Source organism: Theropithecus gelada, chromosome 9 (assembly GCF_003255815.1).
Source record: "Theropithecus gelada isolate Dixy chromosome 9, Tgel_1.0, whole genome shotgun sequence".
In the NCBI taxonomy this organism is placed as follows: domain Eukaryota; kingdom Metazoa; phylum Chordata; class Mammalia; order Primates; family Cercopithecidae; genus Theropithecus; species Theropithecus gelada.
The window spans coordinates 25,535,632-25,560,136 of record NC_037677.1 but is presented as its reverse complement, the minus strand read 5'-3'; the positions used below and the strand labels follow the sequence as shown (position 1 = coordinate 25,560,136).

The 24,505-nt window shown below is 42.4% G+C and overlaps 1 protein-coding gene and 1 pseudogene across 5 annotated transcripts in view; one reads left to right on the top strand and one right to left on the bottom strand.

Annotated features, from left to right (window-relative positions):
* The window catches only part of KIAA1217 (KIAA1217 ortholog), an 890,216-nt gene that overhangs the window by 576,486 nt on the left and 289,225 nt on the right, over positions 1 to 24,505 (top strand). The window lies entirely within an intron of this gene.
* On the bottom strand, positions 14,365 to 24,491 carry LOC112631908 (annotated as a pseudogene). The gene is made up of 3 exons (XR_003121224.1): positions 24,482 to 24,491; positions 22,322 to 22,324; positions 14,365 to 15,371 (listed from the first exon to the last, which is right to left on the bottom strand). The product of XR_003121224.1 is annotated as a 60S ribosomal protein L5 pseudogene (transcript).

The window sequence follows — 24,505 nt, the reverse complement described above, 5'->3', positions numbered from 1 at the left end:
CAGCCTGAGCAACAGAGACTCCATCTCAAAAAAATAATTTAAACAAAGAAAAGAAACTGATGAACTGTCCTCTAAATTTGCTGTACCATTTTTGTATTTCCATCATCAATGAATGAGAATTTCTGTTGCTGTGCATCCTGGTCAGCATTTGATATTATCATTTTTTGGATTTTAGTCATTATAATAGTGTGTAGTAGTATCACATTGTTGTTTTAATTTGCAGTTCCCTAATAACAAATGATATTGAGCATCTTTTCTTTTCTTTTTTCTTTTCCTTTTTTTTTTTTTTTTTTTTTTGAGACAGAGTCTCACTCTGTCACCCAAGCTGGAGTGCAGTGGCACGATCTCAGCTCACTGCAGCCTCCACCTCCCGGATTCAAGCAATTCTCCTGCCTCAGCCTCCCGAGTAGCAGGAACTACAGGCACATACAACCACACCTGGCTAACTTTTGTATTTTCAATAGAGACGGGGTTTCAGCATGTTGGCCAGGCTGGTCTCAATCTCCTGACTTCAAGATCCACCCACCTTGGCCTCCCAAAAAGTGCTGGGATTATAGGTGTGAGCTACCGTACCCAGCTGAGCATCTTTTCTTTTTTAAAAGACATTTTAATTTTAGATTCAGGGGGTACATGTGCAGATTTGCTGCAAGGGTATATTGTGTGATGCTGAGGTTTGGGTTTCTATGAAACCTGTCACCCAGATAGTGAACACAGCACTCAATAGGAAGTTTTTCAGTCTTTGTTCCTCTCCCTCCCACTCTTCCCGTTTTGGAGTCCCCAGTGTCTCTTGTTTCCATAGTTATGTCCATGTGTTTATTAGCTCCTACTTATAAGTAAGAACATATGATATTTGGTTTTATTTCTGTGTTAATTCACTTAGGATAATGGCCTCCAGCTGCATCCATGTTGCTGCAAAGGACACGATTTTGGTTTTATAAAAATGACTGCATAGTATTCCATGGTGTGTATGTACCACATTTTCTCTATTTAGTGCACCACCGATGGGCCCCTGGGTTGATTCCATGTCTTTGCTGAGTTCTGTGTCTTTGTGAATAGTGTTGCAATAAACATACAAGTGCAGGCATCTTTTTGGTAGAATGATTTATTTTCCTCTGGGTATATACCCAATAATGAGATTGCTGGGTCAAATAGTAATCCCGTTTTTAGTTCTTTGTGAAATCTCCAAACTGCTTTCCACAGGGACTGAACTAATTTACAAACCCACCAACAGTTTATGAGCTGTTCCCTTTTTTCTACAACTTCGCCAACTTGTTACCTTTTGGCTTTTTAGTAATAACCATTCTGACTGGTGTGAGATGGTTTCTCGTTGTGGTTTTGATTTGCATTTAATGATCAGTGATGATTAGCTTTTTTTCATATGCTTGTCGGCCCTATGTATGTCTTCTTTTGAGAAGTGTCTGTTCATGTCTTTTGCTTACTTTTTAATGGGGTGGTTTTATTCTTGTTGAATTGTTTAAGTTTCTTATAGATACTGGATATTAGTTCTTGTCAGAGGCATAGTTTGCAGGTATTTTCTCTTGTTCTGTAGGTTGTTTAGCCTGTTGATAGTTTCTTTTGCTGTGCAGAAGCTCTTCAGTTAATTAGGTTCTACTTGTCAATTTTTGTCTTTGTTGCAATTGCTTTTGAAGACTTAATCATAAACTCTGCCTAGGCCAATGTCCAGAGGGGTATTTCCTTGGTTTTCTGCTAGGATTTTTATAGTGTGAGGTCTTACATTTAAGTCTAATCCATTTTGAGGTAAGTTTTGTATATGGTGATAGGTAGAGGTCCAGTTTCATTCCTCTGCATATGGCTAGCCAGTCTCCCCAGCAGGGAGTCCTTTCCCCATGGCTTATTCTTGTAGACTTTGTTGAAGATCAGTTGGTTGTAGCCGTGCAGCTTTATTTGTAGGTTTATTTCTTATTCTGTTGGTCTAGGTGTCTATTTTTGTACCAGCAGCATGCTATTTTGGTTACTGTAGCCTTGTAGTACAGTTTGAAATCAGGTTAATATGTTGGTTCTTTTTGTTTAAGTTTACTTTGGCTATTCATGCTCTTTTGTGGTTCCAGAATTTTAGAATAGTTTTTTTTCTAATTCTATGAAAAAATGACGTTCACAATTTGATAGGAATAGCGTTGAATCTGTAGATTGCTTTGGGCAGTATGGACATTTTAATAATATTGATTCTTCCAATCCATTAGCATGGGATGTTTTTCCATTTGCTTGTGTTGTCTATGATTTCTTTCAGCAGTGTTTTATAGTTCTCTTTACAGAGATCTTTCGCCTCCTTGGTTGGATATATTAATATTTCTGGGTATTTTATTATTGTGTGTGTGTGGCTATTGAAATGAAATTGCATTCTTCATTTGGCTCTCAGCTTGAATGCTATTGGTAGATAGAAATGCTACTGATTTTTGTATGTTGATTTCATATCCTGAAACCTTACTGAAGTTGTTTATCAGGTCTAGGAGCCTTTTGGCAAAGTCTAGGTTTTTCTAGGTATAGAATTGCGTATCTTTTCATATGCTTATATGCATCTGTTTGTGTTCTTTGGTGAGATGGTTGTTCAGATCTTTTGCCCATTTTTTTAATTGTTTTTTTTTCAAATTGAATTTTAAGAGTTCTTTGTGTAACTTTACTTATTTTTCATAACCAAAATATTCTAAGTATTGTGAGAGAACTTAAATGTGATCATCAACTTCTTAACTTCATAGATTTTAAAAGTTAATTCAGAATAAAATTTACCCTTCCTCATTAACACACTTAATAATGCTTAGTTTCAACAAATTATATATATACATACACATACACTCATATATATATATACACACACACACACGCACACATGCATACACACAATCACTCCTTAAATGTGCAAGAGCAGGACTTCATTTTGAGAAATTTCAATGCAGGAAGGAAAATTCAGTGGGAGGTACTATTATAGATTTAATTTGATGGGAAATGAGGCAGAAAGTTTCAAGGACATTATGCCCTTAATATTCTCTTCATCCTTTGCTGATTCTGGCTTTAAAAGACTTCAGAACTCTTCCAGAGACATTTATGTGTTTTCTGAAGGAATGGTAAAAATCCTAATTCTGGGTAACTTTGTTTTACTCCAAAATCTTGGTGCTAAGATTCTGTCTGTAGTTTCTCACCAAAGCATTCTGTCCCCTTCAGGTAGTCAAATGTTTGACAAAGAAAGATACCCACACCCTCTCACCTTTCCTACCTGGTGCTAATTGTAAAGGCTACCTGATCAGCCCATTTATTTCACTTTCAGTCATGGGGGATTCTAATTATGTTTGATTTAACCAAATAATACAAAATCCCTCAGTTCTTGCTTATGGATTTGGATTTCAAAGCATCTTGTCTTTACCTCTTGGGAGCTGTTCTCACTTGTTTTTTGTTTTGTTTTGAGATGGAGTCTCACTCTGTTGCCCAGGATGGAGTGCAGTTGGTGTGATCTCGGCTCACTGCAACCTCCACCTCCTGGGTTGAAGCAATTCTCCTGCCTCAGCCTCCCAAGTAACTGGGATTACAGGCGTGTGCCACACGTCCAGCTAATTTTTTGTATTTCTAGTAGAGGCAGGGTTTCACCATGTTGGTCAGGCTGGTCTTGAACTCCTGACCTCAAGTGATCCACCTGCCTCGACCTCCCAAAGTGCTGGGGTTACAGGCGTGAGCCACTGTGCTTGGCCATCTCACTTGTTTTGAATCAGGATGCCTAGGTCAGTGAGAGCCTGTGTGAGTCAAAACCAGCCACGTTCATCTTTGAAAAAACTTAGGCCGACAAATCAAGTTTTTAATTACAGGAAATAATCACAAACTACTGGAGATGCAATTAAAGGCATTTTTCTCTGAGAGTAGCTTGTTTGTCTTTTATATTTTTCCCCAAAGCTCATTATAAAAAAATACTGTGTTCTTTCATAGTTATAGTCTCAACTCTGTCACTTCCTGCTGTGAGTATGGAAATGAATTTTGTTGAAATCAAAGAAATTAGTTAATAAGATTTTTTTTAGCCTGTTAGTAGAAGTCGCTTAACGTTTGTAAGGAATATTTGCTTTGCTTATAATTTAACTGAACGAGACATCTGACCTCTGCTATCTATCAAATTCATTACCTCTTTTTGGCACCCATGAACTGTCTTAAATTGTACTAGTTGAGAACTGATGAAATAAAACCATAATTCAATTTATCATACTGTTTAGAATTCAAATGTATGAGACATATCTCACTTAATAACATGAGAGTATTTTGTTTTTCTTTTTAAAATGTTCACTCTGGCCTTTAGTAGCCACCAGGGAGACACATGAGTTTGGAAGGGCATCTCAGGTCAATCCTGAAAGCCTGCAGAAGAACTGAGCTGGCAGAATATAATCCTGCCAGTTGAAACTTAGCCAGCCTTTGAAATTATTTTCATCAGGAAAGTACTACAGGATTTTTTTTTAATGACATAGTAGGCGCTCTACTTAGAAGCCTACTCCCTAATTTTTTTTTCTAGTTACTCATTTGCCAAGATGACTTGTTTATTTGAAAGTTATCATGATGGAAGTTGGATTATATGTATTATGATTGCTTTTCTTCCTGTGTGTTATTTTCATTTGAAAATGTCAAAGTATCTCACCAAGTATTTTCCTATTTTATAGACGAGTAAACTGAGTTATATGGTTTTGGTGAGTTTAAGCTTCCAGGGCTAGCTCTCCATTTAGCTTTCTCTTCTACTGTTTAGTGTAGTCCATACAAAGTTAGTTGCACCATAGAACATTTTATCTGAATCCTATTCTTGTTCACTGTGCTTTCAGCAAATACATATTAGAGAGCACCCACATGCCAGGCAATAGAATTGCAAGTGTGGGCAGTTCCATTAACTTGCCCTCAAGCCTTAGTGGGAGAGATGGCACAGAATTGCTGTATAGGATGTGAATGCCCGCTCAAGGGACAAAGCATGCAGGGAGACCGGAGAAACAGAGTATGGGAACACTGGAGGGAACAAAAGGATAAGACGCAATTGGGATCAGGGAAGGCTGAGGCTTAGTTTGCCAGACACAGAAGAGTCCGTTGGAAGCAAAGAGATCATGGTATGTCCTGTGCAGAGTTTAATGAGCACAGTGTGTGTAGGGGACCTGCTTGGACATGAGATAGCTGGGGCTGAATCAATGAAGTACCTGGTTAAGAAGTTTGGACTTAATCCTGTAGACACTGGGAAGCAACTAAAAGGTAATTAGGGAAGTGACATATCCAATTTGCACTTTCGACAAGTCCAATGAGAAGAGTTTGAGTTTCATCTTATGCAAAGCTGCTTCTAGATGCCCTGCAATTTACACAGCTGCCATATATTAATCCCCTACTGTGTACCTGGGCATGCCCATACATGTTTTCGTACACTTTTTACCCTTTTTTTCTCTACTGGCTCTTACCTGCCTCATACTATGCCAAGTTTATAAACATGTTTCAGTTTAGTATTATAAATAAAATAATAATATAAAACCATTAAGATGAATATATTGCCATTGCTGTTGCATTCAGCAACTAGGAGACCCTGCAAATTTGGGAAGAGCTGGTTCAGTGGAGACCACAGGGACTAGGGTGGTGACTGATTGAGAGGTCAGAAAGGGGACATGGGAATATAGATGCTCCTGGAAGCTGGACAGTGCAAGGAAGGAGTTAACTAGTGAAGGTTGTGAGATGTGTGGGCCCTACAGAGGCCTGAGAGGAGAGACTCTGAAGGCATGGAAACAGTTGGTGGGTGGATTTGCTTTTCAGAGGGGAAAGAGGAGGAAAAGGTGGAGGAGGAGGGATGAAAATATTTTTTCCACTGCAAATGATGGAAGATTGGAGTTGGGGCTGAATTGTCTTCATGGAGGAGGAGAAGGAGGAGGAGGAGGAAGTTGGAGAAGGTTTACTGCTTGCCTTCGAATTTTCCACCAAAGATCTTCCACTGATAATGGGAGAAGAGGTTGATGAAGAAGGAGACTGGAAGAGAAGGGACAGTCTTGAGGGAGTTTCCATGTGGGAAGGAGAGGAGAATGTTGAGAAGGAGTGTCACTAGGGCCCTGGCAAGGGTAGGGACCACTGGTAGGTAGTCTCAGTAATGACCAACGACCCAGTGTGGGAACAGGAAAGGATGCTGGGACCCCCTGGGATTGAGATTGGGCTGTGTGGGGGTGGTAGGAGGGAAGGTAAGTGGTCAGAGGAGGTGAAGACTTTGAGAAAAGTATGGGCAAGTGCTAGATCATGGCACCCAGCCTCTTTGGGAGTAGGCTGAAAGAAGATACAGATGGTCAAAGATTCAGGGATTGTGGGAACCAACAGGTTGTGATCAAAAGCGAAGAGAATAGAATTGAAGATTTCAGACGTAGAGCAGCAGTTCTGAGCAATACTAAGCTCCAAGGGATGGCAGTTCGTGTGCAGATGCCAGGCAAGAGTCCTAGGAGATAAGGAGGCCAAAAAACCTGGAAACCAAAGAAACTGGAGGCCAAAGAACCTGGAGGTGACAAGCCTTGTCCTAAGGACCCTGAAACCCTCAGGGTGGTGGCAGAAATTGGAGGGAAGAGAGAGCGGGAGTAGAACTCCCAAATCATCAATGAACAGTGAGCTCATTATCTGCATAAGAGCGAAGATTAATGGGAAATGTGCTCCCCAGAAGAAAGCTTCTTGCTTGCATGAAAAATATTAAGAGTGGCTGGGCGCGGTGGCTCAAGCCTGTAATCCCAGCACTTTGGGAGGCCGAGACGGGTGGATCACGAGGTCAGGAGATCGAGACCATCCTGGCTAACCGGGTGAAACCCCGTCTCTACTAAAAAATACAAAAAACTAGCTGGGCGAGGTGGCGGGCGCCTGTAGTCCCAGCTACTCCAGAGGCTGAGGCAGGAGAATGGCGTGAACCCAGGAGGCAGAGCTTGCAGTGAGCTGAGATCCGGCCACTGCACTCCAGCCTGGGCCACAGAGCGAGACTCTACCTCAAAAAAAAAAAAAAAAAGAAGTAACTCTTAAAACATGATTTTAATCACAATTTCTCTCAATGGATTTTAGAGTTTTTGGAAAATCACAAGTGCCCCAAAGTAGAAATCGATTAGAATTGTGAAAGTATACTGAAAATTGTACCTGCAAATATTACCTATCATTCATCTCTCAGGTGAGGTTGTATGAGTTTAAAGAAAAAAGTTCTTTTTTGCCAACTTTCACCTCATCACAATAATGCAACAGGAAGAGAGTTTCAACAAAGCATAATATAAACAGATGTCTCTTTTTTTTTTTTTTTCCAGATGAAGTCTTACTCTGTCACCCAGGATGGAGTGCAGTGACGTGATCTCAGCTCACTGCAACCTCCACCCCCAGATTCAAGTGATTCTCCTGCCTCAGCGTCCCAAGTAGCTGGAGTTACAGGCGCCCACCACCAAGCCTGGCTGATTTTTGTAATTTTAGTAGAGGCAGGATTTCACCATGTTGGCTAGGCTGGTCTCGAACTCCTGACCTCAGGTGTTCCACCTGCCTCAGCCTCCCAAAGTGCTGGGATTACAGGTGTGAGCCACTGCGCCCAGCCATGATGGCTCTCTTAAGACCTTTTATTGTGTGTGGCGGGGAGTTGTTTAAAATAAATGCAGTGGGAATAGCAAATTGTGCCCTCTTTTCAAAGTTTGTTTTTTCTCCATCATCTATATTTGAATTGTTCTGTGTGAACAAGTTTTGGAATGCTTCCTCCTTGTTGACCACAATGGTTGTTGAGATAGACAGAGGTTGTTGGGATAGGAAGAGATCCCTGAGGTTGTCTTGTGGACAAGAAGACCCAAGGAAACTTTTCTTCCCATGTACGCATGGGCTATCCTAGAGCCCAGTCCCCTGTGGGATATGACCGACAGTTGTCTTAGAAAATTTCACTCAATTGGCTGGGCATGGTGGCTCATGCCTGTAATCCCAGCACTTTGAGAGGCTGAGGTGGGCGGATCACCTGAGGTCAGGAATTCGAGACCAGCCTGGTCAATGTGGTGAAACCCTGTCTCCACTAAAAATACAAAAAAGTAGCCAGGAGTGGTGGTGGGTGCCTGTAATCCCAGCTACTTGGGAGGCTGAAGCAGGAGAATCGCTTAAACCCAGGAGGTAGAGGTTGTAGTGAGTCAAGATCGCACCATTGCACTCCAGCCTGGGCAACAAGAGTCACACTCCATCTCAGAAAAAGAAAACTTCACTCAATCATTACTTCTACCTCCCACTCCTCTTTGGAGTGTGAGGACACTTGTAAGGCAGCCTGTGAGGACAGTAACTTTTAGGTTGTGTCCTGTCCAGTAGTGGGCTTTCATCAGAAGTATGCTTTTGGTCACACTACACCATTTTTTTATACCACCATAGAATTGACAAACAGCATTCACCCATTTCATTTTGCTTTACTACTCCGATTTGGAGAAAAAAAAAAATCTAAGAATTACATTTCTCTTGCAGATTTTTTAGATCAACAGCTATTATTTAAATACAGGGAATCCTGAAAGTCTAAGACTAAAAAATTCGGGTTCCTTTTATATATGTTAAATTCTCCCATATACACATGGGTCTATAAATAAAGCATAATAAATAGGTGGCCCCTACCCTTGCAGTTGCATGCAGAAACTAGACCCTGAAATAAAACGAAACAACAGTGGAGGATTTTTGTTTAGTGGATTAAAAATTCAATAATACTTGAAAACTTTGTCCAGATCTTCAACAGAGATACTTGGATGAGTTTTCTGGCTTTTCTAATCAGGAAAGGCTTGTTGAAGAATTAAAGGAGATATAATTGAGGAAATAAAACACAATACAAATTTTTTCTGGATTATTATGAATAGAAAGGGACCCCCAAGGATTAAGTGGATGTAGTTTGCAGTTAAGGTTAAGTGGTCATGGCAGTTTACTGTGGACATTGTTTAACTGATGGAAAACTCCAAAACATCAACCCAGGAACTGAAGTAGACCAATGTGGACCAATCACTTAGAGCTCAGAATTAACCACTGTATTTCTCTAGTCCAAACACCCATTCCTCTTCCCTGGAACCTCAGGCTGGCCACACAAACTTTCTTGAACATTCTTATGACTCTGCCTCTACAGGAAAGCCATTTGCCTCACTCATCAAAAGTATTAGGGGTTTATTCTGCATAACCATGAACAGGTTAAAGAGAAGGATGGGGAGGTCATGAGGGTTCTTACATTCCATCTTGAGTCAAACATCTCCTGTTACCCTCTGAAAAGTGGCACAATTTGCCCCAGACTTTTTTTTGTTGCATATCTACTATGGAATTACATTTGTAGCTAATGTATTAACTCCAAAAATGGAGAAACCCATTGCTCTGCTGTTTTCATGGTAAGGAAAAACTGCTGAGTCATGACTGACGTGGGCTGTTTCAAGAGTTCCCAGCCAGTGAAGATAAATGCTTAGGATACTGCAGCCTGAGTGGGAGGCATTGCGAAGTGTAACCGCTACTTGAAGTTCTTCAGTGTGAGTGGAGAGGGAATACTGAGCGTGTCCTGGATTAGGAAAAAAAAGAAGAAAGGTGGCCTGAAAAATGATCTAAGTATATCTGGAAATATGCAGACATCTAATACTTTAGTTGTAGCACTCTGTGAACCAGAAGCCCAACTTCTACATGCTGCAAGCTGCACTTCAAAATGAACCCAAAATGCATGCTCAGGAAGTTGTTTTTTGTTTTTGTTTCTGAGACAGAGTCTCCCTCTGTCACCCAGGCTGGAGCGCGGTGACATGATCTTGGCTCGCTGCAACCTCTGCCTCCCGGGTTTAAGCAGTTCTCTTGCCTCAGCCTCCCGAGTAGCTGGGATTATAGGCATGCACCAACACGCCTGGCTAATTTTTTGTTGTTGTTGTTTGGTTTTGTTTTTAGTAGAGACAGGATTTCACCACATTGGCCAGCCTGGTCTTGAACTCCTGTCCTCAAGTGATCCGCCATCGTCGGCCTCCCAAAGTGCTGGGATTACAGGCATGAGCCACCATGCCTGGCTGGGAAGTCTTTTTTAATGGCAATAACCAAATGAACTCTCTTGACCTTGCTGCCTCTGCAGGCACTGCCCCACCCCTGTCCCTTCCACTCTAGAGGAAAGCACCTGGCATTTAGCATCTTTACACCCAGGAAACAACAGATATGCTCAGGGACTTTTCCTCTAGCTTGTAACCAGCGATGGCTGTTGGGCTTGGCAGCCATCAGGCTGAGAGTGGCTCAGCTTAAAAGCGTTCATTGTTGATCTCTGCCCTGAGCATTCCCCTTTGGACTTGGAGTTCCAGGATGTCTTGTATCTGTGCTTCAGCATCTGAAGCCCCTTGTCTGTTCTTAAGGTAGACTTCATTATCAATGGTGTCTTAAATTAATAGCTTCTCTCTATTGGCTGTTCACCTGCCACAGCTGACAGGAAGGTTCTCAGTCCTGAGTGCCTGTTAATGAAGCTCACAGATGGAGTGCAGAAACCCTTTGCAAGATGTTTTGCTAGCTTGCTGGTGTCCTGGCATGAAGGTCTCCGACCGATGTCTTTGAAATAGTTCCTTTCCACATGGGGTGGACTGACCACCTTGGGGCTCCACCTTTGCCTGCTTGGTTCAGGCGGTTCGGTACCATTTCATGTACATTTCACTCTTTTCCCCTACTAGCTTCTCACAGTTTAAATTATTGATGTGATTGCCTACCCAGACATCTAATTCTTTTAACAGGCAGTGGTTTACAGTCTCCAGTTTCTTTATGATCATCAAGACAGGGATTGAACAACTGACACCTTCCCTGTCTGTCCATCGAGGGGCATGTGTTTGATGTGTGTGAACGCTACTTTCATTAGGCAAGTTAATGGCAGTTACCTAAGTTCACACGGAGTTGGAAATAGACCACTGTGTATGCATTTAGTAAACACAAGTGTAGTCAATGGATCTGTTTCCTTAACAGAACATGGTTCTGCTGCACTGTACACTTCAACCAACTGCTTCAGAGCAAGCTTTTTCCTTAGAAGAGTTTTCATTTGATTAGGATTTAGAAAGGAACATGGAAACTTTAAGATCTCCTTTTAGTTTTCCGCATACTTCAGAGACTTCTGATGTCTCCTACAGGGACAGGAAAGGAGTCAGGGGTCTGAAACTCTTAAGATCTGAAAGGCAGGTGCAATTTGGACACTGTCCACATTGCCAGGGTGTCAAATCACACATACCCTGCCTGAAAATCTGGAAATTGGAGAATTTAAAATGACAATATTTTCTACTGTGGAACACCTTGCATTCTCCCACTCTGTAAACTACTATTTTGGAGGCAGCCCCTCTCACTGCATTTCAAAACCAGATGCTTTTCTCTGGAAATACTAGAAATATATCTCTTCTGGGCTGACCTAAAACCGACATAGTATTGGGCATTGAAGTAAGGGGAAATATGGTCAGTGAAACTAAGACCTCCTCTTCTGAGAATGAAAGATGACTGAGTACTTTGTGTTAGGTGGGACACTATTTGTTAACAGAGAACTTATATCTTAAGTCTCTTAAACTAATTATAGCATCTCTTAGTTATTTCCAGCATAATCCAGGACTGAGCATTCTAAGAACATCATCTTACAACTTTTAATTAATAGATCTGTCTTGCTCTAACCCTTAAAGAAATGCTGGTAACTGCTTGTCAGATGAGGAAAAGATGGGTCATTATTCAAGTAAGATCCAATATGGGAAATTCAGATATAAATAGTTCAGCATTTTCGTTTCTTATCAAAGATTTATGACTGTGTCTATTTGAGGATTTATTTCTTCTGGACTATTTCAGGAGCCTCTTCACTGGTCTTTCAGCCTCTATTTCCTTTCCTCCGCCCCTTTGTTTCTCCCACTGCTCTGAGGACAGTTGTAATAAAGCTCAGTTCCAGACTCCTTGACTCGTGTCCTGGGTGCTTCCCCAGCTGTTCTCAGGCCAATTTCTCAGGCCCCTGTTTCACCATTTTATCCACACCTCCAACAGGCATTCCCTCCCGGAGGAACTTCTCCCTCTTCACCTGAGGGTTAAGGGTCTTTTTGTTGACACTGGTCCCTCTACCAGGCATCCTGTCCCTTCTATACCTCCCTATTGCTACCAATCCTTCCTTTGCTAGGAACTCAACCTAAATGCCACCTTCTTCATCCCAGACGTGCTACCACTCCTGATCCAGGAGTAATTAATTCTTTGACCTGTTGTATCACTCTTAATGGCACATGGCTCTTCGGTTTGGTTTGGAAAAAAATGTATCTCCTTATGCAAATTGTAAGTTCTTTGAAGGCAGATTCCATGTTTAATTATTTTATTCCCTAATGTGCCTTAGTACTCAAAATGTCCCCTGCTGGCCAGCAGTAACGGCGTCACCTGGGAGCTTGCTCAGAAACAGGCTGTCAGCCCCCAACTGATATGTGCGATCAGAATTCACTTTTCTTTTCTTTTTTCTTTTTGGAGACAGGGTCTTGCTCTGCTGCCCAGGCTGGAGTGCAGCAGCACAGTCATTGCTCACTGCAGCCTTGACCTCCTGGGCTCAAGCGATCCTCTCTCCTCAGCCTCCTGAGTAGTTGACTTTACAGGTGCACATCATCAAACCCAGTTAATTTTTAAGTTTTTTTGTAGAGAGGTCTCTCTATGTTCCCCAGGTTGGTTGGTCTCAAACTCCTGGCCTCTCAAGCCGTCCTCCTGCCTAGGCCTCCCAAAGTGCTGGAATTACAGGAGTGAATCACTAGGCCCAGCCACGTTCCACATTTTAACAAGGGGGCCTCCAGGTGATTCCAATGCACCTGAGTTGGGAGTTCTGGCTTTGTACATTGCACAGAACCTTGTATAAAGCAGAGACTCCCTGGATAGCTATTGAACAACTAATGGATACATCACATTAAAAATTGAGTCTCTTCTCATTGACTTCGAGGTAGGTTACCTCATAATTACTCAAACGTAGAAAACGTAACCCAACGTGTATCATTTTCCTCTGACCATTTTGAGTCTTAAAAACATGGAGGCTGTTTTCTTCTTTTAAAATCTTGGATTTATTACTTCGGGCCACCTTTGGTAGTTTTTCTTTCTTTCATTTTTTGTATACCCTCACTGGGTAGTGTTTGGTCTTCGCAAAGAAGGATAGAGAGAAAGCTTGCTAATTGGGTCTAAATACAGATTATGTGCAAAAGAAGAAATTGCTAGCATCTAAAAATAAGCACTCTACACGTGTATAGTTTTATAATCTTATCAGCTGTGATCTTCAGGACCAAGTAAGTGGCAGCTACAGGAGGATGGTCTCTGTCGCTGTCAACACCTGAGTATTCCAACTCTCACTTACTTGATACCAACCACAGAAGGACATGAGACTGTAATACACTGGGATTTTCAAAATGCGAAAGAATTTGATATTCAAGTCTTATTAGCTGTCTAGGAATAAAACAAGAGTGGGGAGAAACATATAAAGTAAGGAGGAATACATGTCTACAGCTAAAACCAGGCAACAGGACCACCCACTATGGTGTATTGTGAAAATTTATGGGGCTACTTTTGTTTGTCACAATAATTGGAGCAGTTGGTTGAAGGATACAGTGCAGCAGAGCCATATTCTGTTAAGGAAACAGATCCGCTGACTAAATTTATGTTTACTAAATGCATACTCAGTGGTCTGTTTCCTCCTCAGTGTGACGTAAGTAACTACCATGAATTTACCTAATGGAAGTAGCATCCACACACATCCAACACATGCCCCTTGATGGACAGACAGGGAAGGTGCCAGTTGCTCAGTCCCCATCCCAGTGATCATAAAGAAACTGGAGTCTTTAGGCTGGGGGCAGTGTCTCATGCCTGTAATCCCAGCACTTTGGGAGGCCAAGGCAGGTGGATCACCTAAGGTCAGGTCAGGAGTTCGAGATCATACTGGCCGAGATGGTAAAACCCTGTCTCTACTAAAAATACAAAAATTACCTGGGCATAGTGGCGCATGCCTGTAATCCCAGCTACTCAGGGAGCTGAGGCAGGAGAATCGCTTGAAGCTGGGAAGTGGAGGTTGCAGTGAGCTGAGATCTTGCCACTGCATTCCAGCCTGGTCAACAGAACAGGACTGTCTCAAAAAATGAAAAATTTAGAAATTAAAAAAAAGAGAGAAACTGGAGTCTTTAAATGACTCCCGTTTAAAAGAGGCAGATGTCTGAGTGGACAATCACATCAAGAACTTTAACTGAAAGAAGCTAGTATGGGAAAAAAGTGAAATGTACATGAAATAGGACAAAGGCCAGGGATACTAGATACCTTGCAAGGCATAGGATAGTCTCATACTGTGAAGAATTGTCACTTGTGGCTGTGACTTTAGAACATCTGGCCTGACATTTTGGGGGTGAAAAAGTGTTTATATTACTGGACTCTAAAAATATATATATATTTTTTCTGTCTGTAAGTTTATTGCCTATATCTGAAAAATCATGATAGAAAATTGTTTGGTTTAGCTCTCAGCACCCCGCTCCTGAGCTCTGAGGAAGCTTGCCTTCTTTTGAGCTACCCGATCCTTCTTCTGAGCAAGGGACATTTTGGGACGGTTCCACCTCTTCTTTTTAACTTCTTTCTTGGGCTTCTTTTCATAGACTGGATTCTCTTGTATAGCAGCATGAGCTTTCTTATACATCTCCATCATGTCTGGAGTTACGCTGTTCTTTATGTATTGAGAGAACTGTTTCTTGTAAGCATCTTCATCTTCTTCCATTAAGTAGCGCATGTAATCTGCAACATTCGGGCCCATGATGCGCTTCCGGTGTACTTCTGCATTATATTCCTTGCTTTCAGAATCATAACCAGGGAATCGTTTGGTACTGTGAGGGATAGACAAGCCTCCATCCACAGCTCCCTTCAGGGCGCCAAAAACTTTATTGCCAGTGGTAGTTCTGGCAAGGCCTGCATCCAAATAGCAGGTAAAGGCACCTGGCTGACCATCAATGCTTTCCACCTTGTATTCATCGCCAGTCACCTCCACTTGGCCTTCATAGATCTTGGCCATGCCAAACCTATTGAGAAGGCTGCGGGCCAGCAGCAGGCCAGGACAATACGCCGCAGCATCATTTGTCAGGCCAACCTTCACACCATATTTTGGCAGTTCGTGTGCATATGCTGCGCAGCCTATCATATCCCCCTCTATACGGGCATAAGCAGTCTGACAAACGATATCTCTGTTTGTTACACGAACTGTCATCCTGTATTTGGGTGTGTTGTATTTATTTTTATCCTATATCACCAAGCGTTTCCGAGCATAGTAATCAGTTTTACCCTCTCGTCGTCTTCTAAATTTCACTTGGTATCTCTTAAAGTAGGCCTTATTCTTAACAACTTTAACAAACCCTATCCTGCGGAACAGAGACCGGCGTCCGTGGCTCGACAGAGACCTGCAGGTCCAGCGGCGCTAGCTGGGGGAAAAGGGCTAAAAATATTTTTTATCTAAACAGAAATTAAATATATGCTAAATTTTTCAGGAATGCAGTTACCTTTTCAATTGAGAGGATATTGTTCTTTGTTTTGTTTAGAACTTTACTATACAGTAATGTCTCTGCTCATATCAGTGTGCATGTATAACTACTGAATTCACACTGATACTACTTAGAGGTAGCTCCTGATGTCACTGTACCTGAGCATTTGTATATTGAAATGTTCCTTATTTGTTCATAAATTTTTCTTTCTTTTTTTTTCTCCTTTATATAATAGGATATTGTATTGATTTTTTTTAAATGTATGTGACTAAGCAAGTTTTTAAATAATTATATCTCAGGATATAAAAAGAGGCCTTGGGTCTGATGGGTTTGAGAATTGCTGGCATGGACAGCCTCATTAGTTCTTGTCTTAAGACAGAGGATAATAAAAGTTAAAGGTTCAGACTTAATCAGAGTGTTAGAAAAAAGAACAGCGAGCCGGGTGCAGTGGCTCACATCTGTCATCCCAGCACTTTGGGAGGCCGAGGTGGGCGGATCACCTGAGGTCAGGAGTTTGAGACCAGCCTGGTCAACATGACGAAACCCTGTCTCTATTAAATATACAAAAATTAGCTTGGCATGGTGGTGCCTGTCTCTAGTCTCAGCTACTCAGGAGGCTGAGACAGGAGAATAGCTTGAACCCGGAAGGCAGAAGCCGCGGTGAGCCGAGATCGCACCACTGCACTCCAGCCTGGGCAACAGAGGAAGACTCCATCTTGAAAAAAAAAGAAAAGAAAAGAAATAGCAAGAACATGTCCCACAGGAAAAGAAGCTGGGAGAAAATCATGAAGGGAATTCATGTATTGGGCAACTTGTCAGAATGGACAGAGCTTGGGCTCAGGAATTAATGCATGAGTTTGGCACTCTTCCCTCAACTTTCAGAATTCAACTGTCCTGAATTCTGGCTTCTAGGGGTCCCCGCAGGCTCAGAATGAGTATTAGAGATAATGACCTTAAAACACCTAGCACAGAGTTGCAAAAATGTTACAAATTATAAATAGTATACATAATAACACTAATGCCATCTGACTCTTAAAAATGGAAAATGATGAAGCTATCTTACTGGCTTTTAGAGAGATTGACCGAGTTTTCTACAATTGCTCATGGCTGGATTTTGGGGCCAGGCTCTAAAATCCAGGTTCTTTAGATTATTTTGAGCCTAATAACCAACTGTAGGTTTGACCTGACTTGAATCACTCTCTCCCTCTAAAATTCCCTGGACTCTTGCTTTGTCCATACAGAACCCGTCCATCAAATTACACCAAATATCACAGAATCCTGTGGCTTTCTCATGGCAACATAAGTGCCTTTGACATGTGAGCTCTTTCCTTTTTTTCTGGAAACAGGGTCTTGCTCCGTTGCCCAGGCTGTGATCGCAGCTCACTGCAGCCTTGACCTCCCTGGCTCAAACAATCCTCCCACCTCAGCCTCCCAAGTAGCTGAGACCATAGGGCATGCACCACCACACCTGGCTAATTTTTAAATTTTTTTGTAGAGACAGAATCTCCCTATGTTGCTCAGGCTGGTTTCAAACTCCTGAGTTAATGCGATCTTCTCACCTTGGCCTCCCAAAGTACTGGGATTACAGGCGTGAGCCACTGCACTCAGTCTGGATTTTTCCTTTTCAATAGTCACTTTTACGCTTACGAATAAACTACAATTTTATGAAGGCAGTGGGTACTGGAGTGATCCTTCCAGCCCTGGTGCTTCCTCTGTGGGTTCAGCCTGCCCTGTGAACTAATGAAATTTAACCAGTGTGGTGCTCCCTCCCACTTAGACTTCTCTCTCTGACCAAACTGCCTCTGTTTTCCTTCCCGTTGGTCCCCCAGAACCTGTGCAAGCTCCAAGTCCAGCAACAACTTTTCTCCTAGATTCTTTACTGCTTGTTCGATTCCATATGCAAGAGATACAGCTTCACTGGTGCTTCCGATCTTCTTATGGTTTCTCGTTGCCGCAGGGGGTAGTCACCAAGCTTTTGCTCAAACACTGAAACACTCAAACTACGTACAGAGAGATGCTTTACCAGTTACTCACCTTCCTCACTGGGCATCTGCAGAGACTCCTAGAGATAACATGAGTTATGAATTTTGCATTCAAAATATTTTAAATTGATAACAAAATGAATCTGTCCCACAGTGCAAAGAGATCACTGCTTGGTCAGTTTCCTTTTGGGAGAATTATTTCTGATTTTTTTTTTAAGTTAAATGCTAGTTATTAGAAAAGTAGCCACATGGCCCCCTGAGTCTGTTCAGATCTTTTGGTCCATTTTCCTTCTCCTCTTCCACACCCCTCGATTTGCTTGTCACATGTGTTCCAGAGATTCCTTCTGTTCTTGTCTTTGGCAGGATCATCTTGAATTAAGAGTAGTGTAAATATATCCTGCCTCTGTTTCTACTGTGAAGGTCCCTCTCTCTGCGTTTCCTGCATAGTTTCCTTAGGCTGTTCTGTGCATTTTGGGTGGCATCTGCCTTCTTTTATTTTTTTGAGATGGAGTCTCACTCTGTCACACAGGCTGGAGTACAGTGGCACGATCTTGACTCACTACAACCTCCACCTCCCAAGTTCAAGCAATCCTCCTGCCTCAGCCTCCCAAGTAGCTGGGACTAGAGGCAGGCACCACCACACCCGGCTAATTTTGTATTTTTAGTAGAGACGGGGTTTCACCATGTTGGCCAGGCTGCTCTTGAACCCCTCACCTCAAGTGAATTCGTCTGTTTGTTTGTTTGTTTGTTTATTGAGACAGAGTCTCACTCTGTTGCCCAGGCTGGAGTGCGGTGGTATGATCTCAGCTCACTGCAATCTCTGCCTCCCGGGTTCAAGCAATTCTCGTGCCTCAGCCTCCCGAATAGCTGGGATTACAGGCACCAGCCACCATGCCCGGCTAATTTTTGTATTTTTAGTAGAGACGAGGTTTCACCATGTTGGGCAAGCCTGTCTTGAACTCTTGACCCCAAGTGATCCGCCCGCCTCAGCCTCCCAAAGTGCTGGGATTACAGGCATGAGCCCCCGCACCTGGCCAGGTCTGCATTCCTAATGCTACTTTTGAACCTGGCAATCTCAGACAATAAAATTCAGTGCAGCTGGGGCAGATAAGTGCTCCCTGCTCTCTCATTTCTCTTTAGTCTCGGCATCTTCAAGTTAGACCCAGGTCATTATTTTTGTATCAATGACATTTCATCATGCAATAAATACTGAGGTGTTAAAAACAACAAAAAAGCCCTAAAAATGCCTAGAAAATTATCCAAAGCATTTAATATTAAGGAAGATAAATTTTCACATCTCTTTTCAAATATAAATTTATTATAAAGCATATTGAGTGACTTCAAGCCTAAGGTTTTCTGTATCTGGAAAACTGAAATTTAATTGCGGCCTTCTCCATGTCACCATAGTGCCACGCACAGCATAGCGCTCAGTGCCCCAGGCACCTTCTAACTTCCATTCCCAAACAGATCTTCCTTCCTCACCATTCCTCAAACCCCAGCCATCTCCACCTGCTGACACTGTAGCTTCACCCCCAGATCACTTCAGCTTAAAGTAATTTTCCCTTTTCTGGATTCCAAGAAGGACTTTGCTTGCAAAAATGTTTATTTTAAAAAAAAAAAAAAAAAAGGCAACAGAAGTTCTACAGTTAATCTTTTCTTATAAGTAGACTTTATTTTTTAGAACAGGTTGGCCAGGCACAGTGGCTCACGCCTGTAATCCCAGTACTTTGGGAGGCCAAGGCAGGCAGATCACCTGAGGTCAGGAGTTTGAGACCAGCCTGGCCAACATGGTGAAACCCTGTCTCTACTAAAAATACAAAAATTAGCTGAACGTGGTGGTGCTCGCCTGTAATCCCAGTTACTTGGGAGGCTGAGGCAGGAGAATCGCTTGAACTGGGGAGGCGGAGGCTGCAGTGAGCCAAGATCACACCACTGCAGTCCAGCCTAGGTAACAAATTAAGACTCCAACTTGAAAAGAAAAAAGAGGAGAGGGGAGGGGAGGGGAGGGGACTGAAACAGATTAAGACTCCATCTCAAAGAAAGAAAAGAAAAGAAAAGGCAAGACCTAGAGACAGCAAATGAGACATAGGGTTTATCAGGGGAACTTACGTACAGGGACGGTCCGGTGGTGGCAGGTTGGGCAGGAGAACCACTACCATTTGTAAAAAGCTTACAGTTTATATAGCATTTTCACTTAGCACCCTCCACCTAGCAACCTCCATTTAACCCAAAACAAAGGGCCTTGATCCCCTGTATGACCTGCATTTCAAGAGACAGGCCAGGGGTTCGGATGTCCATCATGGATAAGGAGTGAATCCCCAGGTTGGCCACTCCTGGATTCCTTAGCTCAGAACTCTGAATGTACATTCTTCTTGATCGTGGAATCATTCTCAGGGCATGCCTAGGTTAAGTTACTGCTGTCGGGTGTATCTGTATACACTCCCTAATGTGTTGCTCTTTTATGAGTGAATTACCTTTAATTTGGCATTATGTTTTCTATGTCCACGCTGTGCTTCTCTTTTACTCTTATTTATTCAGTGTATATTTCTTAAGGGCCTATTAGGCACTGCTGTGTAGGTCTGGAAAAACAGGGAACACACAAAGTACTTGCCTTCTTAGTGCCAGCATTTCAGAGAAAAGAGGCAGGTGACAGACAAATAAATAGATGGCATGGGGTATAAGTGCTCTGAAAAAAAATAAGACAGTGTAAGGGAAATCGACACAGGATACTTTAAAGAGAAGACCTTCTGGATAAAAGGACAATTTGAGCAGTCACCAGGGAGCAGTGAGGGAGGAGGTGGCCATGTGGATATCTGTCTAGTGGAAGAGCCCAGAAGGCAGAGGAAATAAGACAAGTTAGACAGTTAAGACCAAGGCCTTAGGTGGGGTGGCAGGATGGGTACATGGGACTGAGGGACCATATGGGGGTGGGCTGGGGGTAGGACATAGTCAAGATCAAGGTCATGTAGGGTCTTATAGGCTGTGGTAAAGACTTGAATTTTTACTCCAAGTAAGAGGGGAAATCATTGGCTTTTTATTTTTCTAGAAATGGGGTGTTTCTCTGTCACCCAGGCTGGAGTGCAATGGCTCAATCATAGCTTGCTACAGCCTCAAACTCCTGGGCTCCAGCAATCCTCCTATCTCAGCCTTCCTAGTAACTGGGACTACAGGTGCACACCACTAAGCCCAGTTAATGTTGAAATATTGTTTAGAGACAAGATCTTGCTGTGATGCCCAGGCTGGTCTCAAATTCCTGGCCTCAAGCGATCCTCCTACCTCGACCTCCCTAAGTGCTGGGATTCCAGGCATGAGTCACCACACCTGGCCTCCACTGGAGGATTTTAAAGACTTGTATGCTTAGTTAAAGCAGTCTGTAGGGGGATGGGGCAAGCCTGGAAGTGGAGAGACCCGTGAGGAGGCTCCTGGACAACTTAGTGACAACAGGCCAGGGTTAGGGTGGAGGCCATGAGAGGTGAGAATCAGATCCCAGTTCACAGAGTTGATGGGATTTGCTAATGGTCTAACTGGGAAGGACTATAAAGAAAAGCAGGGAGTCAAGAATGATTAGAAACAAGGTTTGTGCCTTAGCAGTTGGAGGATTCCTGATGTCATTTACAGAGAATGGGGAGGGGGTCTGAGGTGGGCTTAAGCTTGAAGAACAAACTCAAGTTGGGTTTTGGACAGACTACATTCGAAGTTCCTGTTGGACATTGAAGGCTGTTGGCTGTGAGTCTGCCTTCCAAATCCCTGAGTCCTTGAATTCAAGGTCATGTGTTGGCCGTCTTTGTATTAGGACATCTAACACTTGTGTTTGACTTAATGGGATTCAAATTTGCACGTGTGTGGTTTTCTGAATGTGGCCTACAGTTTCACTTGGATCTTCATATTCTTTTTCATCATAATCTGAAAAAGCAAAAAAAAGACCATTGGAAAGAAATGCTGTATGAAACTTTCTGAAAATGGATGGAACCAGAAATGATGCTGACAGGAGTTTTAGAAATGAAAAATAGAGAGTATTCAGACCAAATATAAGTAAATTAGCATAAATCAGCATTCTCTGATTTCCACGCCTACTTACCCAAGTTGGTTGACTCAACAGCTGCTAAGACTACAGCTGTGTGATTCCTCCACATTTTTTTTTTTTTTTTTTTGCATGGAAAAGTGTTTCAGATTGTCATTGCTTCATCATTTCCAATTCCATTTTGGTTTTTTTTTTTTTTTTTTTTTTTTTTTTTTTGCCTGACCATAGTAGTTAAGCAAAGTCTTGCAACTGTCCTTCATTCTGCTGAACCAACTGTATCATATCTTTTCACTTGACATTTTGTGTTAGATCTACTTGGGACTTTATTTAAATTTTTTTTTACATTTTTTACTTAAACATTTTTTTAGCTAGAGATGGTGTCTCATTATTATGAATGCATGGGGCATTCGTACCTCCTGGGCTCAAGCAATCTTCCTGTCTCAGCCTCCCAAGTAACTGGGGCTAACAGCACTGTACCACCACATCCAACTAGTTTTTTAAATTTTTTTGTAGAGACGGGGTCTCATTATGTTGCCCAGGCTGGTCTTGAACTCCTGGCCTCAAGTGGTCCTCCCACCTTTAAGTGCCGAGATTACGGGCATGAGCCACCACACCTGACCTTGGGGTTTTATTTTTGCCTTCGAGGCCATCCAGACAGTTCTTCTTGGAGGTTTGGGGAAGTCTTCCGTAAAGAAAACTTCCTTATACCTGGCTGATGATGGTAAAAGTTCCAGGTGGAGAAAGACTTCCTAGGCAGAAGGAAAAGCAAGTGCAAAGCTATGTCGCCTCTACAAGAGCAGATGCGTAGTTTAGGGTGACTGCATAGGACCTGGGAAGAGAGCTGAGTCACAAAGGGCAGATGACTGGCAGGTAATGAAGGTCCTTACGGGCTATACTAAGTAGTATGGAAAATGAGGAGTATTCAAAATTTAGAGCCCAGGGTACTGTGATGGGATTGCGTTTTTTGACAAAGCTACTTTGACTGCCATGTAAAGAACAGATGGGAGGTGAGGGAGCCTGATTAGAAGGTCTTTGATGATGCAGGCAAGAGATGATGAAGGTCTCAAAGTTCTTTCAGCCTCGACTGGAACACATTTAGTGGGACATGTGTTTATAACATAAAGTTAAATATGAAAGCAGAAACATTGGTGATGGAGAGGAGAGCACAAAATTGGGGAGATACTGTAGCCAGGTTGAAAGCCTATACTGCTCACTGCATAACAGCCAGTAAGTCAAGAGACAAGGAGTTGGGGTAAGGAAAATGACTATATGGAGAGCCAGCAAACCAAGAAGATGGTGGACTGGTCTCCTAAAATACCATCTTAAAAGACACAAATCTCAAGCTTCTTTTTATATTTGGGAAAGGGGAACAAGGAGAGGGTTGAGGTGACAGGTGACCACAGACATCTGAGCAGTAGCAGGAGTCTGAGGGTGTTACATTGAATATTGCATTATTACTTGTGTCTGTGCCCTTTTTACTTCCTCAGTGGTGAGTTTTGGGAAGGGACTATTATCATCCTTGCTTTAAACTGTAAACTAAATTCCCCCCATGGTTATCTTGGCTTATGTGTGGGAATGAGCAAAGGCAGTCAGCTTGAGAGGTTAGAAGCAAGATGGAGTTAGTTAGCTATGTTAGGTTTCTGTAACTGCTACATCTTACATATAGGATTACAGCATCTACTTGGATGAATGGCGATGTCACTCTAGCATGAGAAGCAGATGGGGTTAGGTGGAGGTTGAATAGTACCATACTTGTGTCAGGACATGACATCTTTGTGGAGCCCAGGGGTCATCCATTAAGCAGCTGGGAATACAGTTCTGGGGCTCAGCAGAGACCTCAGCCTGGAATAACATGTTTAGAAGTCATTAACATCTCATTAGGAAAGAGAAAGAGACCGCCTAGGAGAGGAAATAGAGCAATGAGATAAAATGGTCAACGAGGGAAAGCATACTGGGATTGAGTGTCTGTGGTACCAATGATCTTACTATTGATGACAGAGTTGAAAAAGAAAAGAGAGAGTTGTATTCAAATTCTGGTTGATTTAGTCTTTTATTAACATTTCCTGACTCACCAACTGGTAAATGTCCAAGAAAAATACATTTTTTTGTCTTATCAAAAAATATCCATGCTATTTGATCACTCTTCAGGCATTAACAAATGGTGTCAATGAGAACATTTTAACAAAATGTCCTTTGTACTATTAATACCCACAGCAACCAACTTGGAAATCAGTCATCATAGAAGATGACTGCAGGTTCTGGCTTTCCCAAATCACCAATAATTCACACCTTTGTACATGGTTATGTACATGTTCCGTTCCTACTATTATGCAACACTCAGTGGCACTGGACACTTGGGGAATCTTTAGGACTTTAAGTAGTTCATCGTTTTGCCCCAAACCTAGACACTACTATAAGAAACCCAACAGGCTACTCTTACCAGCAATAGGGGTTCCTGAACAATATCACAGAACAATGAGAAACCCTATACTTGTGAATCTCTTTACAACCTCAGGTGCTTAAGCGTGGTTTTTAAAGGTGACTGCCTGGTTGCCTGGTAAGTCTGAGTGACTTGCAGGCAGCTATCTGTCTGGAGCAGGAGTTATTCTCTGAAGCCATGGAAAGTGTCAGGGAAGGCCGGATACACATCACGTAAGTGCATGAGAAGTAATACTTTCAACGGCAGCAGCATCTTCCAAATGACAAAAATAACTCAGCTTTAGTCAGTAGCCCTGAAGCCAAGTGTCCCCTTTCGCTGCCTGTCCTCTGTTGGTATTCTTCAAAGGGACATCGTGTTTTTCACAGTTTGGAATGTAATGTTTCTCTTCTCGCTGATGTAACTGTCTTAGTATCTGTCTGCTCCTCCTCCTGTCATGTATTTGGAAGGTCCTCACCTCTTGCTCACTTGCATTTTACATTCTTCTTGTCTATTGTTCATTCATACGGCAAGAAATTGACGGCCACCTGCCAGGCACTAGTTAGCAAAGTTGCTTCTACTCTGATTTCTATTATTCTCTCAGTTTTTTAGACTGTAGCTGTTTAATTACAATGCAGCAACTTTCATGTCAGTA